Source organism: Ictidomys tridecemlineatus, chromosome 8 (genome assembly GCF_052094955.1).
Source record: "Ictidomys tridecemlineatus isolate mIctTri1 chromosome 8, mIctTri1.hap1, whole genome shotgun sequence".
NCBI classification, from domain to species: domain Eukaryota; kingdom Metazoa; phylum Chordata; class Mammalia; order Rodentia; family Sciuridae; genus Ictidomys; species Ictidomys tridecemlineatus.
Genome location: NC_135484.1, coordinates 52,087,553 through 52,105,648, shown reverse-complemented (window position 1 = coordinate 52,105,648; position 18,096 = coordinate 52,087,553). Strand labels below are relative to the sequence as shown.

At 35.7% G+C, this 18,096-nt stretch overlaps 1 long non-coding RNA gene across 1 annotated transcript; it reads left to right on the top strand.

Annotated features, from left to right (window-relative positions):
* Positions 1–839: 839 nt before the first annotated feature.
* Positions 840–16,651, top strand: LOC144366113 (uncharacterized). The gene is made up of 2 exons (XR_013424974.1): positions 840–992; positions 10,163–16,651. It is a non-coding gene; the product is annotated as an uncharacterized LOC144366113 (long non-coding RNA).
* The last annotated feature ends 1,445 nt before the right edge of the window (positions 16,652–18,096 follow it).

Sequence of the window (18,096 nt, the reverse complement as noted above, 5' to 3'; positions counted from 1 at the left end):
ACCTGATGGCTGGTGCAGAGAAAGTGGCCAACAAACAGAGCCTGCTGCCACTTTGTTCATATTTGCTTTTTGTTTTGTTTAGGATCATTTTCCTTATTACCCTTTAGAAGGGGTTTGGGTTTGCTCCCATTACTCTCTTCCCAGAGCCCATTTTCAGGAGACTCTTTTCCTTGAGCTGTTCTTTCTCTATGTCTGTTCAGGAAACAAAACCTCAAGGTGGCAGAAATAAAATTTAAAAAAAGGAAGAATTTTTGGAAAATTAATGGTTAAGTAGATCCTAAGGATTATATGAATCACCTCATAATGTCTCTTGCCTTCGAGATAGCGGAGCAAGTAGACATAATTACTCCGATTGCTATCAGAAACTAGTGACTGCATTTGTGTCCTGGGCTAGAAAAGGAAATCTTCTTGGTCCTTCTTATTCATCTCCAAATCTGAGAGAGAAGTCAGGCCTGTGTTAGTCAGTCTCTCCTCATAAAAGACTAATATAAAAATTCAAGCCCCTTTTAGCATCTGCTGAAGTGAGAATCCACGCTGTACCCCAGCTGTGTCTACTGTTGAAGAAGGCATCAACAATACCAAGTGTCCTTTTCTCCCTTTAGACCATTCCTCCTGTGTTTGTGTGTGTGTGTGTGTGTGTGTGTGTGTGTGTTTGTGTGTGTGAGAAGACTTTTTCATCACTTTGACAACATACCTGAGAAAATTAAATGAGTAAATATTTATTTTGGTTCAATTTCAGGCTCCATTGCTGTGGCCTGAAGTGAGGCAGATTACCATGGCAGAGAGCCTGGCTTCAAAACAGAGCCTCTCAACTCATGGAGATCAGGGAAATGGTGAGGGGAAGAGAGGACTGAGGAATATGATGTACCCGTCCAGGGAATCAACTCCAATGGCCTACCCTCCAACTAGGCCCTACCGCCCCCACAGTTTTGACCAACTCCCAATAGTCCTGTCCAATCATGAACCCATCAGTGGATTGATCCACAGATGAGGTTAGAGCTCAGGATTCAATTCACCTTTCTGTAGAGTCCGTTCTGAATGCTGGTAGATTGGGGTCCAAGCTTTCAACACATGACCTTTGGGCAGCATTTCAGATCCAAATTATAGCAGGGTGCCTCCTTCTCTTTAGGTGTTCTGTGTTTGTTTATTGTTTTCAATCACAAATAATGATCCTTTTTCAGTGTAAGACCTATCACATTTGGCTTGAATCTGGTTCCAGTGGTGGTTGCTCCTCCTGCTGAAAGGCATTTCTGATCACTCAGATTCAGTCTTCTGGCATGGTTCACTCTGACCACAGCTGTTTGTCATTTTATATTTCTATCTGAGAGAGAAACCTACCTACTGTATTCGAAACTGACCATCCAAATGAAAGCATTTCTCTTCTTCTAAATATGTTTGGAATGTTCCTGGAAGCTATGGGGGATATGGAGGGAAAACCCCGGCTCATTCGCGAGCACATGTGACAAAAAGCATCCAATAATCATAAGGGTATCCTTATACATATATTCAGTGCCCCAAAAGCACAAGGTATTGTGATAGATATTGTGAACAACATAAAGCTGTGTTATATACATTTCCTGCTGTGAAGTGCAATTGAATACAGTCAATCAGTGGAGAAGATGTTCCATAGAGTGATCCTTGAATTATAATGCGAGGTCAGCCATTGACGACTGTGGTGGTGAGGATCTCATATGGGGCAAAAGACTGAGTAAGAAAGAATAAGCCAGAAGTAGAGAGCCCTTAATAATGTGGCTTTGTTAAAACACCGTTGAAGGTTAAAATAATGAAAGCTTTTTGAGTCTATAAACATAGGGTGATAAATTCTATGCAAGACATTAAGTTTGTACTTCTTTTAATACCTCATAATTCATTCAAACATTTTCTTATAGATTTCAGTAGAATTTTTAAATCTCTTCAATATGGGCCTCGTCTCTTCTTGTCTCTTTTTTTAAATTTTTATTGGTTGCTCAAAACATTACAATGATCTTGACATATCATATTTCATACATTTGATTCAAGTGGGGTATGAATTCTTACTTTTACCACGTGTACAGTTTGCAGGATCACATTGGTTATACGTCCAAGTTGATACATACTGCCATACTAGTGTCTGTTATATTCTGCTGCCTTTTGTATTCCCTCCCTATCCCCCCTTCTGTCCCCTCCCCTCCCATAATCTCTCTCTACCCCAGCTACTGTAATTCATTTCTCTCCTTTTTTCCCCTTTCCCCTCACATCGTCTTATATGTAATTTTATATAACAATGAGGGTATCCTTCCATTTCCATGAAATTCCCCTTCTCTCTCCCATTCCCTCCCACCTCTTGTCCCTTCCAATTGGTAATCTTCTTTTCATGCTCTTCCAGCCTGCTCTGTTTTGAGTCCCCCTCCTTATATGAAAGAAGACATTCAGCATTTCTTTTCTAGGGATTGGCTAACTTCACTTAGCATAATCTCCTCTAATGCCATCCATTTCCCTGCAAATGCCGTGGTTTTGTTATTTTTTAGTGCTGAGTAATATTCCACCGTGTACAAATGCCACATTTTTTTAATCCATTCATCTGTTGACTGGCATCTAGGTTGGTTCCACATTCTAGCTATTGTGAATTGTGCTGCTATGAGCCTTGATGTAGCTGTATCCCTATAGTATGCTCTTTTTAGGTCTTTGGGAATAGTCCGAGAAGGGGAATAGCTGGGTCGAATGGTGGTTCCATTCCCAGCTTTCCCAGGAATCTCCATAATGCTTTCCAAATTGGCTGCACCAATTTGCAGTCGCACCAGCAATGTACAAGTGTACCTTTTCCCCCACATCCTTGCCAGCACTTGTTGTTGTTTGACTTCCTAATGGCTGCCATTCTTACTGGACTGATTTGGTGTCTTAGAGTGGTTTTAATTTGCATTTCTCTGATTGCTAGAGAGGGTGGGCATTTTTTCCGTGTATTTTTTGATTAATTGTATATCCTTCTCTGAGAAGTGTCTGTTCAGGTCCTTGGCCCATTTGTTGATTGGGTTGTTTGTTTTCTTAATGTTTAATTTTTGAGTTGTTTGTATACTCTGGATATTAGGGCTCGGCACATTTGTATTTTTAAGAATTGGCATAATCAATGAAATGTTCCGCACACGTTTGTAGGAAGATTAACATAACACTCCAGTGACAATACAGTAGTAGAAGGATTGATTTGGACTGACAAGTTGTTCAGTGAATGATATATTACCCATAAATTTGAATTCTCATTATCATAAAGAAGCAAGGTGAAAATAAGAATTTAAGAGAGTGTTGGGGATGTGGCTCAAGTAGTAGCTCCTTCACCTAGCATGCGTGAGGCATGGGGTTTGATCCTCAGCACTACCTAAAAAAATAAATAAAATAAAGATGTTGTGTCCACTAAAGGCTAAATAATAAATATTTTTAAAATAGAATTTAAAATACTTCATAATGTTATATACAAACTTTGAAAGTTGATGGTTTCGCGTCTAGTGACTTTTATAAGTAGGACAAAGAATTAAATGTAGTTCTACTATGTATAAAATGATCACAGTAACTCACCAATGTCATTTTTTTTACATGGGAAAATGTTTTTTTATTGGTTATTCAAAACATTACAAAGCGCTCTTGACATATCATCTTCATACATTTGATTCAAGTGGGGTATAAACTCCCATTTTTACCCCAAATACAGATTGCAGAATCACATCGGTTACACATCCATGTTTTTGCATAATGCCATATTAGTGACTTTTGTCCCATCTTCTCTCTCTACCTTATCTGCTGTAATCCAATTGTCTTTCTTGTTTTTTTCCCCCTTTTTCCTCACATCCTCTTTTATATAATTTTGTGTCACAATGAGGGTCTCCTTCCATTTCCGTGCAATTTCCCTTCTCTCTGCCTTTCCCTTTTCTCTCCCTTTTCCTTTGATTGTTGTTACTAAACCCAATTTCTTTGGATCATGGATACTCATTATTTTCAGCTGTGTTATTTACCATGATGCTGGTAGAAATAAAGTAAAGGTATCTTTCTCTGGTTCATTAACACTTTTATAAAACAGAAACTGACTATTCTAATAGTCTCTTTTATTTAAATCAATTAAAAATGGTTAAATGGAAGTTCTATAAAACAAAATTATTCCATTTACGATGCTAGTATAAGATGGTTTTTCAGTGTTAATCATATCCCTAGAGATGTTTTATAAAGACACTACTTCACTAAGTCAACAAAAAGCAGACATTTCTTTTGTCCTTATATGTCAGAATTGTAAAAGCATCCAACAATATCAATTGTGTTCACTTCATGGTCATTGTGTCCATGACAGTGTAATGTTAATTGTAGGGTAAATCCCTGGAGCTCATTATCTTTCATCTTCCTGTTAGGAACAATTATGTAAAGAAATGAGTTTCCACAAATAAGTGCTTTCGATTCATTTCATCTCTAATTTGGCCTCAGTAAACATACATATTTACTTGAATGTGCCAATTTTGAATACTGTGTCCTGTTTTCAAAAATATATATATATTTATTTATTGGATTATGGTCCTCTGAAAATTTTTTAAAAATAAAATAAAAACAGACATCAGAAGCCTGCATGCTATAGCAATGCCAAAACTTATCTGAATAGTATTCCTAGGACAACCCCTGGAAGATCAGATCCATAAAAAGTTTCTCTCTGTTTCTTTAAAGTAAAACAATGCTGGGAAATTTCCCAGTGTTTTGGGCCTGGAGAGCTAATGTTCTAATTCTTTTAAAATGTATTAATTGAAACATCCTTTTTCATCAATACCAATTATTCAATTCAAAGGATGGTATTCAAAACAAGAAGTTATCTTAATAATAGCCGTCTGAATATCTCTGCGTATTTAACATAAAAATACGAAGCAGCCAAGATATTTAAGTAAACTTACTCAAAGGACAATAGTTGTATGTATGACTTTTTTCCTTAACAACTCTAATAAAGCCTTCAGGAGCAAGGCAACCCGTGCCATCAGTGGCTTCAATTTGTCTAAAACACAGCAAAGGGCTTCACTGGTCTCTCTGGTGAATGATTTGACAAAATAAAACTTTCGATTCGAACCATATTACATGGTATATTAGGCAGAAAATGCCAGAAGCAGAAGGCAATCATTGGATTCGAGATCCATGAAGCAAATTTACTGGAACTGTTAGTAAATTTGTTGGATCATTGCTTTTGGAATTCTACTTATACCACGCAGGTCACTGTATTTAGGAAAAAGTATGTAACTGCCTGTATGAAAGAAATGTCAAAGAATAACAGAATGCTCTTGAATATGACTTTTGTTGAGAATGTCCTGAGTTTAGTTCAGATCCAGGCAAATACAATTCAATCCCTATTCAAATAAAAGGCATGGAATAGGTTTTCAAAACCAATAATAGAAAATTGCTTTTGGAAAGCCAATAGAAAATACACTTCCATTTGTGTACCACCACCACAGATTGTGGTCCTACATCTTATTTCAGTCTGTTCTCCAGGCGAGGGTACAGTAAAAGCAAAGTGCTCAATAACAGAAAGTTGCTGCCATCTACCGGTGTCAGGGTAGTTTAGCCTAAATATTGAAACATCTTTCTGAAATCAAAGAACAAAGAACTCCCAGAGTAAACAGATTTAATGTATCAGTCTACATTCCCTAAAAGAGAGAATTCCTGGTTTCTTATAATCTTACAAATAATATCAGGTTTCTGCACATCAGTCAGAGATTATATTTTAAAGTAGGATACACTTAACTTTTTAAAGAGTATATTGAAACATAGATTTTAGTAAATTAGCTTTTTATATCAAGTAATACCTATATAGTAAAAAATATCTCTGATGACCTTATCTATGTTTCCACAGCAGTCTTAAATATTATCTAAGTTTAAAGATATAACCATGTAATTGATAAACTATAATTTACTATTAATTACAGTGTAGCAAAATGATTAGCAACCCAGAATCTGATTTCAGAGGAATCGTTTTCAAATTCTGGCCACACCACACGCTGGTGGTATGACATTGAACAAGTAACTTGACATCAAGATGCCTCGGTTTTTTCATCATTAGAATGGAGAGAATACACATTGCAAAAGAGTATTGTGAGGCTTAAGTAAGAATACATCAGGGAGCTAATAACTTAGCTCATTGAGTTAGCCTTATAATAATAAATGTCATCATTGTAAAATTCAAACATGCCAAATTAAAGAATAACATCTTATTATACCTGTGTATGTAAATTTTCATGTAGATATATGCATATAATTATGTACGTGTGTATATGTATACATATACTCAGGTATTGTATATTCACATATGTGAATCTTGTAGAAAAAAAAAAGAAAGTACTTATCCCAATGATGCACAAACCTGATTGAGCATTGGAATCACTTTAGGAATTCTTAAAAATCATAGATACTACAACTTTACTCCCAGAGATTGTGATGTTAATGACTATTTTTTTCACACCCTAAATGAGTCAAATGTGTGACCAAAGCTGAAACCAATGTTATGTATTTAGTTGTATATTAATTATATAACAAAACTTATATATGCATGAATTATTTCAACTATAGGCAAGAGTTTGAAATTTATTATGATATTCATCAAGTATAGGACTTTTATCATGCCTTCAGATTCCCTTCCAAATACATCTCTGTTAAAACATTCATAAAATGGACCATGTCTTTAGTTGTCAGCAGACTTTACCAATGAATTTTTTAAAAAAAAACAAACATATTTATACTTACTAGCAACACCAGTATAGATTCTGTAATTGAAGTACAAATGAACATTTCCCTTGTTAGTTTATGAGTTGAAAACCTAGGAATTTTTGAACCTCATTTTCCAGAAAATTACTCTGGCCAAATTTTGTTTGAAATAGGAATATGAACTAAAGCAAACTTGTATATTTGTAATCTGATAATATGCCAGATAAGAAAAGTATAAAGAAAAAAGTTATTATAGTCAGTCATCAGAATTTTACATTTATGTAAGTATATTTTGAATTTTTAAATAACTAGGTAATGTTTACAGAGATTGTGTCTTATCTTGATGAAGTGGTAAAGAGTCAATACAAATGTTTATTAATTTTAAAAATTCACTTAGATATATAGACAAGTCTCTATTAATTGCCTCACACCACAACAATTACTCAGAATGTAAAAGTTTTATTATGCATTCTAACTGCAATCTGAGTTAGTTCTAACAATTTTAGCATGGTTAAACAAATGCTCTCAATTAACAGTATGAATATGCAAACAGTGGCAAGTTAATATCTTTCTATAGCAACCTTAATTTTAAAATGGAAATTTTTAGCAAATGGTTTTCTACTTATAGAACTTTGCTCAGCTAAAATATATTGGCAGATTTTTTAAAGTCTAAACAAATAATTTTCTGTTCGTTTCCATAGTATCTAACTTCATATGGTCTTTGTACTCTGGTTGACATATGATTCAAACAAGAAATTATAACAATGAAACTGTTTCACTCAAAGTAAAAGCATACAAAGAGGGGAGGAAGAATAGGCTTTTTAAATATAAGCAAACTATAAAACAATGCATTTTATTGTAATTACTTAACCAAATTTTATGTGAATTTAATGTACTAAATGTACATTTAGTCACACATACAAGCAAGAGTTATAAGTACTATAATTTGTCAGTACTAGAGATCAAGACTATATTATAAACTATTATAAGGTTATAATATAAACTAAAGGATAGAAATTTTCCCCGAATAATAATTTTAAAGACCTCTCTCTATTCTTTATAAGCTTATTGCCACAAAATAAAAAAGATAAAATCATTAAGTACTTACTCAAAATGAGTAAGTCTTAAAAGTGCTAAATGACTAATAAAACCATAATAAAAATGAAATAGTTACCAATTAACTATCTCTGTATGTAAATCCATATGATGGAATAGATTAGATAGAATTATACTGGTGTTAAAATAATAGAGATTTAGGGATATGAAATGCTAAAAATTATCTGCCCCAAGTATCTCAATATTTTAAAGTTAAATTTGCTTTTTGAGAAATAATGATTGGCTGATAATTGACTAAATGTACTGGAAATTTATCATGTGCTAACTCTTCTATGTATTCTGAGCTTCCTTCTGAAGTAGCTAGTGCTATTTCTCAGCTTTTGAGAGGAGAGACACGAAGAACAAAGAGGTTAAATAACTTATTGCCCACCCTGGCCAGATTCAAACCCAAGCAGCTGGCCTCAAACCCACACTGGCATTCACTAAAATGTACAGCAAACATAACCAAAGATATGCCCTTTTTCAATATTTAATTTTTTAAAATAGGTTTTAATTTCTTTAAGTCCTTTATAGTATTTTTTAAACAATTACACAAACCCAAGGTTTTGATACTTTTTCTCATTTTCCAAACTGAAAACCATGACTTTTGTCGAACTTTCCCATTTTAGAGATTCACACTTTTAAGAATATTTCTATTCACACTTTTAAGAATATGTTGAGTGATGAACCAAATACAATTTTTTTCTTTAGTGACATTTTCAAAAATAACTATGAAATTGAATAAAATATATTAAATTTGATAAAAGATGGCAATTCAAAAGGGAGAGACTACCTGAAGGCTTCCCAGTAGATGCAGAGCACTAAATGGAATTCTAAAGAATGAATTGAATTTAGATAAACGTATAATTAATGAAAAAGAGGTGCCAGGTTTAAGAGAATTATGAGAGCAAGGACAGAGATAAGTAGGTGCTTGATAAGACAGAAAGGAGAGGAGTCCCAGTTGCCAGAAGCAAAAAGTACATAAATGTACATCAGAAGAAATATTGTTGAAAATAGATGAAGGAGGTTCTGAAAAACTATGTGATTCTATAAATAAAGGTACTTGAGCTGGAGGAGAGTGATAAGACAGCATTGTACAAACTAGTTTGTTGTGTTAATAAGAACTGGAAAAAATGAAAGTGGAAATTGAGCAAATTGAAAAAATTAACAGCATGTTATGCAAATAGAAAGGACAATTTGAGGAAGAAATGAGATATAAGTGTTTCAGGTACACTGAGTCCTTGTATCAAGATGACTGAGAAGACAAAAATAAGGACATCCACAAAAATATTAAACCCAGATATGGAAAGTAGACCATAATTTCATCTTGAAATTAGACATCAGAATAATCATGGAAAGAGACATCTTTAAAATGTTGCATTGAAATTTGAGAGCAAAGCCAGCTTTAAAGTCACAAATGCTGGTGCTGTCTACATGGTGATTACAGATTCTGTTAAAAGATCAGGTGCAAGTATATCAACACACATCAGCACACGTAACGTAGAGTGAGAAGAATAATGAATTCTAAAAGTCCCTGGAAAACATCAACAGTGAGAGGGACTAGGACAAAGAGAAGAAATTAAAAAGGTAAAATTAGTCATCAAAGACAAAGGAAACTCCGACAAATTGTAATTATGAAATTGCAAGTGAGGAGAGTTTAGAAAGAGAATGTAATGGACCATATCAACATTTACATGTAGGTCAAAGGTAGGGATGCTTGAGGAAGTCCCTAGAATTAGCTAGTTAATAGTTATTGATATACTTAAGGAAATGTTTGTGGTAAGCAGAACAAGATGTGCTTATCTACATCCTTGGAACTTGTGAATGTTACCTCATATGACAAAGCAACTTTACAGATGTGATTTAATTAAGAATTTCAACATTCACAAATGACCTTGAATTATCCTTAGTATAATCACAGTGTCCTCACAAGTGAAAGAGGAAGGCAGAAATGAGAGGAGATTCGATGATGTAAACAAAGTTTGGAGTGTTGTGATTACTGGCGGGTCATCAGCCAAGGAATGCAGCTCATCTCTAAAAGCTGGTAAGGCAAGGAAATAGTCTCATGCTTGGAACCTCCAAAAGGAACCAGTGCTGCCAAATCTTGATTTTAGCCCCACATGACCCATTTCAGACCTATGACCTGCAGGACTGTAAGATATTTATTATCTTAAATAAATAATCGGCTTTTCAACTGCTAATCTGTGGTAATTTGATACACTAGACATAAGAAACTGACATAACATTTCAGTTAAGGAGTAAAATAAGTTCTTACTCTTCACATGAATACTTGAAGAGTTGTGGAGTTAAGAACTCTGAGGTTGAATTTCAACTGCACAAGTTACTTAACTATTCATGTTTCAATTTCCTTCTCTAGAAATCAAAGTTAGTAATCCTTGAGCCTAAACATGGATGTGTACCTGAGGAACTTCCAGACCCGGGGGCCTAAACATGGACGCCTGAGGAACTTCCAGATCCTAGAGCTCAACATGGACGTGCACCAAAGGAACTTCTGGATCCAGGGGCCTAAACATGCATGTGAACCTGAGGAACTTCTGGATGCTACAGTCTAAACATGGAGGACTGAGAACTTCCAGATCCTGGGGCTTAAACATGGGCGTGCGCCTGAGGAACTTCCAGATCCTAGAGCCTAATCATGGATGCCTGAGGCACTTCCAGATCCGGGGGCCTAAACATGGATGCATGAAGCACTTCTGGATCCAGGGGTTTAAACATGGACATGCGCCTGAGGAACTTCTGGATGCTGCAGCCTAAACATGGACGCCAGAGGCACTTCCGGATCTGAGGGCCCAAAGATGGTCGTGCACCTGAGGAACTTCCTGATCCAGGGCCCTAAACATGAATGCCTGAGGAACTTTCCAATCCTAGAGTCTCAACATGGATGTGCAACTAAGGAACTTCTGGATCCGGGGGCCTAAACTAAGGAACTTCCCGATCCTAGAGTCTCAACAGGATGTGCACCTTTGGAACTTCCGGATCTGGGGGCCTAAACATGGACACAGAGGAACTTCCTGATCCGAGGGCCTAAACATGGATGTATCCCTGGAACTTCTGGGTCCTTGTGCCTATAAAGGGCAGGGTGTGACTCTCAGAAGGGACATGGCACATGAAGAGGAGCTGAGTATGGGGCCTGTTGGGGGGCAGACTGAGCTGTTGCACCCTGAATTTGAATGTGACAGTGGCCTCACTTCCTGGCCTTCCCCTGGGTGTCAGTTCCTCTTTTTCCAGGAGGTGCCGGGAGGAAGTGAGACCAGCCGCGGAGGCCAGTCTCTGAGGAGGCACCTTTCTCGTCACTTAGCCAGGTACCCGGCCTGGCTGGGGACAGGGACGTCTTGTGACACTAGCTGCCTCCTGCATCCCTGCCCCACGACTTCAGGGACCACAAGCAGATAGTCGTTGACATGATTCTCCCCTGGCCACTGACTCTCAGCCCCAGGGTCTGCCCAGGGAGAGCACTGTCTCCCAGAGGGTCAAGGGGACCCTGACCTGCTGCTCCTTACCCACCATCATTTTGGGTGAGCACAGGTCAGGACACCAGAAGCAACTGAGAGTGACATCTCCTGGATGAGCAGCTGGGGACTTTGCCTCTGTTCCCAGGCCTCAGACACCAGATCTTTCCCAGAGACAGAAAATAACCTCACATTGCCCAAGACTTATTTTTAAGCTTTAGATTCTGAAGTTTTCCTGCTGCCATCTTCTTTGTGAAGCCAGTTTTTCAACAGAGACAATATTCCCGGGGTGTAGAGGGGGAATCAACATGAAGTCAATCAAACCAAGCTGACACATCTGTTCCTCCAAGAGAAATCTGGATTGGAGGGAGAACAGCCATTCTCAACTGGCAAAATAGTGAAGATTCCTTGTCCTTATTTTGTGTAAGCAAAATAAATACTCTGATGTGAACTCATCAAATTATTTTTGATGACTGCTTGGCTCATAGGAAAACTGATTCTGTTTTATGGAATAAAGTGTTACCTGATTTTAAAATTTAAAATGAAGCCAATAAAAAATAGAGTCTTTTCCTTAAAAAAAAAAAAATCAAAGTTAATAATAGTGTCTACCCCACAGAGGAGTTGAGAGTATTTAATGAGATAATTCATGTAAAATAAGATAAGTTAGCAAGGGCCCAATCTGTGTTAATTATTGTTATGTATGTGACAACAGAGTGCCCTACACAGTGAGGAGATAGGACAATGAGAACTATAGAAAGCTGAGACCACTAAAGTACAATGGTTTCAAGGTCACATGTCTACTTTGACATGATCTAAGACATAATCTCAGTTATCTTGGCCCCTGGTCTAAAAATGTTTTCATAATGCATACCATTATTTGTGCTAGAGACTGCAAACTGTCTCCTTCACTTTAGTCATAGAAACCTTGCATTTTTTCTTGGCAAAGAGCCACTGAGACACTCCCTTTCACATCCTCCTTACTGGTAGACTTTCCCATGTGACTACATTGTGATCAATGAGATGTGAATGAAATTGGAATATGCCACTTGGGGGCCAACTCTCAGAAAGAAAGCTGTTGGGTCTCTACTTTCTCCTTCTTAAAGGTTAGTATAGGCAAGGTTTGGGGGAACAAGTTCCAGCCACATAAGAGAAAAGATATCATCCTAGGAGATCATGGGCAAAAAAAGATATGAAAGGAAGCTACTCCTCATAACCTGACTGAACAAACCTAGCTCCTGCCTAGAATTATTTACCTATCTCAGGATGATTATACGAGAGGCAATCAGCATTTTTTTTTTGTCTCAACCACTTAATCTATCTTCTCTCTGTATACTATTCTTATAAGAAATTTAACAAAACGAAAAAGGAAAGTGAAGTATCAAAAAATAGGGAAACTCTGCAGACTCACATGGATAAACTTGATTGTTAACCTAAGAAAATATAGAATTTTTTACTGAAGTATAAAAAATATTAATAATAACGTTATTTGTGAGCATATTATTTTCAAAGCCCTAGGCTAATTTTTTGGATGGATTATCTCATTCAAGCTCTACTATATTTCCATAAGAAAGGATCCAAAGTATCTTTATTTTCAGGTATCAATACTGAGACTGGATGATATTAATTATATTTCTACACAAGTAGAAAGTGACAAAGTTGGGACTTTTAACCCAGAATTACCTAACTCTACAACCACAAGTCTTAACCACTATATATGCTGCTTTCCATTGAGGAATAGTAAAAACTGCAATTTAGCAATCCTTTTTCTAGGGAAGTAAGATTCTCCATCACATAGTTTTTTAAATTATACCCAAAAAGTCATAATTTTTAAAAAAAATTTTAACTTGGAAACATAATTTGCATAATGACTTTTTTTTGCCTAAACTTTATGGGTGTTGGCCCATTTTTAATATTGGAATTATAAATTTGAGATGCATTACTTATGTGCACACACTTACATAAATACATGAAAATTTTCAAGAAGTTAACAGTAGGGTCAAGTGGCCTGAATCATAAACAAAATGTGAGGGAACAGCTGTGTGGGATTTAGACCTAAGCTGGTAATCACTGCTTGTTCAAAGGAGCCAATATTAAGCAAATTACAATTTTAAATTATTATGTATCCCTCAGATAGACATTCTTCAATCAAACAGTCACTAAAGATTATTTCTGGAAATTGAAGCCTATCTCCTAATTACATGTTTTTTGATCTTTGAATAAGACTTCCCAATCTAAGGGATTGCAGTTTTGTTAAAAGACTACCCAGAAATTTCAGTCCTTTTTCCGAAGTTTATTATTTCCTTTGAGTGTAATATATACAGTTTGGCATGAGCAAATAACCACTAATTTGCGATCAGATTTCTAGACCAGCAGTCAGTTCAGGAAAGGACAACAAAACCTGATTATGAATATGCTATTGAAATTTGGGCTACTACTTAGGAATATAAAAATTCTTTCATTAAAACTGTATCATCGAAACCATGTAACACATTCCAAATGAGATGAAAATCTGGTGCCAAGTATTAAATAGGACTCAAACCTAGGCTCAGAGAAAAAAGTATTCAAATATAGATAAATGCAGACTTATAATTAAGGCCTTCTTGTGCATACTAAATAGCTAATCAGTTATCAAGCATTTATATATTGAACATTTGCTACATGCTCAGAACAAAGGCAAGTACTTTGTGAAAAAGAATAAAGAATTCATTGTCACAGTCCTTGCCTTCAAAGAACTTTAAAATTACTGATAAGGCTCACTAATGTCAAACATCATATGCCTGGCATTTTGTAATGGCCTGTATATTCATTAACTTATTTATTGCTCACAAAACCTATGAAATAGAAACTTCTATTATCACCATTTCATATAGGAAGATACTGAGTCACCAGAAACTAAGGGATTGCATGGTGGCTTGTAGGTAGTGGAAGTCTGACTATGGAAGACATTACACCGCCTCCACAGTGTGCACCATAATACATACAAGGCCTCCTGATGCATTCATAGGAAATGATTGTAGAAAATCAACAAACAGAATGGAAAAATATTTCTACCCAAGAAAGTCATTTTTAAAAATTTGTTCTAATTAGTTATACATGACAGCAGAATGCATTTTGTTTCATTGTATACAAATGAAACACAGCTTTTCATTTCTCTGGTTGTACACAATGGAGCCACACTATTCAGGCAATCATACATGTACATAGGGTAATAATGTCCATCTCATTCCACCCTTCCCAGCCCTGTACCCCTCCCCTTCCTTCATTCCCTCCCCTCCCCTCACTCCCCTCTGCCCAATCCAAAGTTTCTCCATTCTTCCCCCATTATGGATCAATATCCACATATCAGAGAAAACATTTGGGAATGGCATGTTTTTAATTCAGGAACTTCAAATGCAAAAAAATAACACAAGAAAACAGACCAATACTGAATAGCTGAGGATTCTTAACACTTACTATACATTTATTATGTTAAGAACTTGATATAAAGTTCTTCATTAATCTTCATAAAATTAGGTGAAATGGGAGTTCTTATTCATTTGTTACATATGATGAGCCTGTTCTTATACAAGCTAATAGTTTCCCCTGGTTACAACAACCAGAATGTGATGAAATCAAAATTCAAGTCCAGTCATGATGAGTTCGGAGTCCATGCTCTTAATCTCTAGGACATATTGGACCCTCTCCAGCCTGAGCTGGACTCTCTAAAGAATCTAGAAGAAAAATTACCAAAGAGTGTTTTCAAAATAAATCTACCTTACCCATCACATTCCTAAGTCAGTCAAAACCTTATGTATGAATGGTCACCCTGAAATCCAAATCTATGGAACTAACTTGATTTCCAAAGTGCTGTTGCATAGTTACTTCTCTTTTGTTTTCTATGTCTGCTTGTCTTTTACAAGGTACACAAAGCCTGAATTGCTATTAGGCTAGCACTATCCTTCTAAACAGCCCATTGACATGAAAAGGGAAAGGCTATTTGAAATGGAGATGTTCTCAAGTTTCATGTTAATCAAGCTCCTGCCTGAGGGGAAGGTTGAAAAACACCTCTAATTTACTGGGAGAAATTAGAAGTTTTAAAATGTAAATGTCTATTTGAAATAAAATTTTATAATAAATGGGTTTGAATGAAGGATAACCCTCTCAATATTTTCATTCATTTGTCTTAATAAAAGTTGTTAGTAACTACTCTGTGTTAGCTGTTGTTTTAGGTGTACAGATATCAGTAAGCAAAACAGTAGATGCTGAGTCAGGAGCTCTCAGTCTCTTGGGGGAGTTGCCTTTTAATAAAAGCATCAAGAATAAATATGAGTCATAGCAATGATAGGTTTTATGAAATAAAGATACAGATCATTATAACAGGAGGACATGATGAATTTCATGATATCAGATCAAACTTCTCTGAGAAAGAAATGTTTAAGCTGCATTCTAAATGATTAGTTGAAAGCTGTAGAGGAAAAGATAGTGAGATAGGTAAAACTATATGGCAAAAGGAGAGAACATTCAAGAAACTAAAGGAAATCTTGGAACAAGATGACATAGAGTGAGAGGCCAAGCAATAGTCAACTACTTATACAATGAGAGTGATTTTTGATCACTGTCTCATAAACAATGGAAGCCAATGAAAGATTTTGACTATAGAATCATAAGGAGATATAAAACCATGCTGCCTGCATCAGGAAATTTGGAAGGGAGCAAGAGTTCAAAGAGGAGAGCATTTCAGAAGTTTGTCAGTTCACATTCTTTGAGGAGCAGATTCCAAGATGGAGTTAGTAATGCAAGAGATGTATTGAGGGTCATATCAATACACAAACTCACAAAAAGTTATGTAGCCAGTCAGTTAATGAGTTATTATATAACATTAAGTATAATCAATTTTCATATGGCCATTTTAGCTGCTGACCAAGTGCAATCAATGTCTAGATCCTTTCAATTAGCATGTAAACCTACTGCATTGAACTGCAAGTGAGAATCAACTATCTCCATTTTTCTAGAGCGTGTTGAGGTGGCTGTGGACCACCATACACTGGCCAAAAGGCAACTCAAACTAGCTAGTAATAAACAATGAGGAAGACAAAGGAGAGACCAACCAATTCTTGAACATAAAATACTAAGCTATCCACCCTCTTTTTCTTGTGCTCACAGCTCTAGCTTAGCTTGTAGAAACGAATGAATCAATGAAATCTATGGCCACTAAATTATGCTTAGTTCTAATTTCTCTCCATGCTGTTTATACATTGACATCCAGAACCAGGGCAATAGGCAACAGTGATCATGGTGTAGTTGTCCAAAGATGGTAGAGGAAAGGAGGGGAAGGAGAGGGAGAAAGAGAATATCCCTCTGTTGAATTTGTGCCCTCAAGCTAGACAAAGCTGTGTCCCCCATTGTCCCTAGGAAAAGGAAGTATATTTGATTTTACTTTGAGAGCTAACTTTACAACTATCATTCTCCATTCTTCATGACTTCTTACGTTTTTTGTTGATGCTGATTGTTTGTTTCACTGAGGCATGAACTTAGGGCCTCATACATGCTAAGCATGTGCTTGATCACTGAGCTACATTCCCAGTTCTTTCTTCCTATATGGATTCTCACCATTAGGGCAAAACATTCTGATTGATTTATAAGAGAAGTTTAGGATTCTTGTATTAAGTTGTATTGGATCACCAGCAGTTAAGTGTTTCTTTTGCCACACTATCATAAAATAGCTTCATTATTCATTAAATTACCTATTCACTGTAGACCACGGATCCCTAAAATTCTAATTAGAGTATCTGTGTGAAAATATAGTTATAATGCAGGTTAATGGAAGATCTTAAGAGCATGTGTTTCATTTTGGTCTAAATCCCTATAAATTATAATAATGTTTTATTTATGTGTAGAGAAAAAATTTTAATTTACTAAAATAAGAAAATAAAGTCAATTTTCTGTAAATTTCTTTGTGAATAAGATAAAAATCATAGAAGTAATAACCGTGTAATAAGTTGGAAGCCAATCTGTATTTTAAAACCTCTAATATTTAAATATCAAATATCTGAGAAAAGATGGAAAAATTAAATGGATTTGCAGAGATTGTGTTAAATACTTTAAAACTAGTTATGGGAATTTCATTTCAGGTAATTATACAAATATTGAATAAATTGTTTTAGAATCTGAAGAATCTAAAGAGAAAAGTAAGAAAGGAAGAGAGGAGGAAAGGAAGAAAAAAAGATGGTGAGGGAGAAGAAGGGAATAGGAGAGAGAGGAAAAGAGAAAGGTAGGAGGAAACAGTGAATCCAAATTCCTATTCAGTGAAAAACTCAACTTTCTGAATCTTATTCTCATCATTTATAAACTGATAGAAAGACTTAGGGCTTCCTATACCCCCAAACATTGAGATCTCCTTAACTTGCATCCTTAAAATTTGGAGCAATATCCACATCAAATAAATCAAAATATGAAGTTTTCATGTAAGACTTATGTATAGTGGATATTGACCTTTACTGAAATAATAAAGAACATTTAAATCAATTATTAATGACAAGGAACTACTTCTACTGAATGACCTCTAGATCTCAAGGAAACCTCATTTTATGTATCAGACATGCCACCAAAAGGTTGGTAATCTTTTTTTTTTCTAATGGAATCATATTTCTCCACTACTGGATAATTCTAATATATTTTGTCTTTATCCCAAGTCATTCTTCAATTGGCAGACATGGCTAACAATTTAGCTTTTAGTTTCCCTGTCAAGAATCTGTCCTAGAGTAAATGATTTATAATTTTACAACAAAAGAACCAATACATATCACTTTTAGAGAAAAGACTCTTTGCAATGAGTGTTTTTATGAAACAAAGAAGACTCATG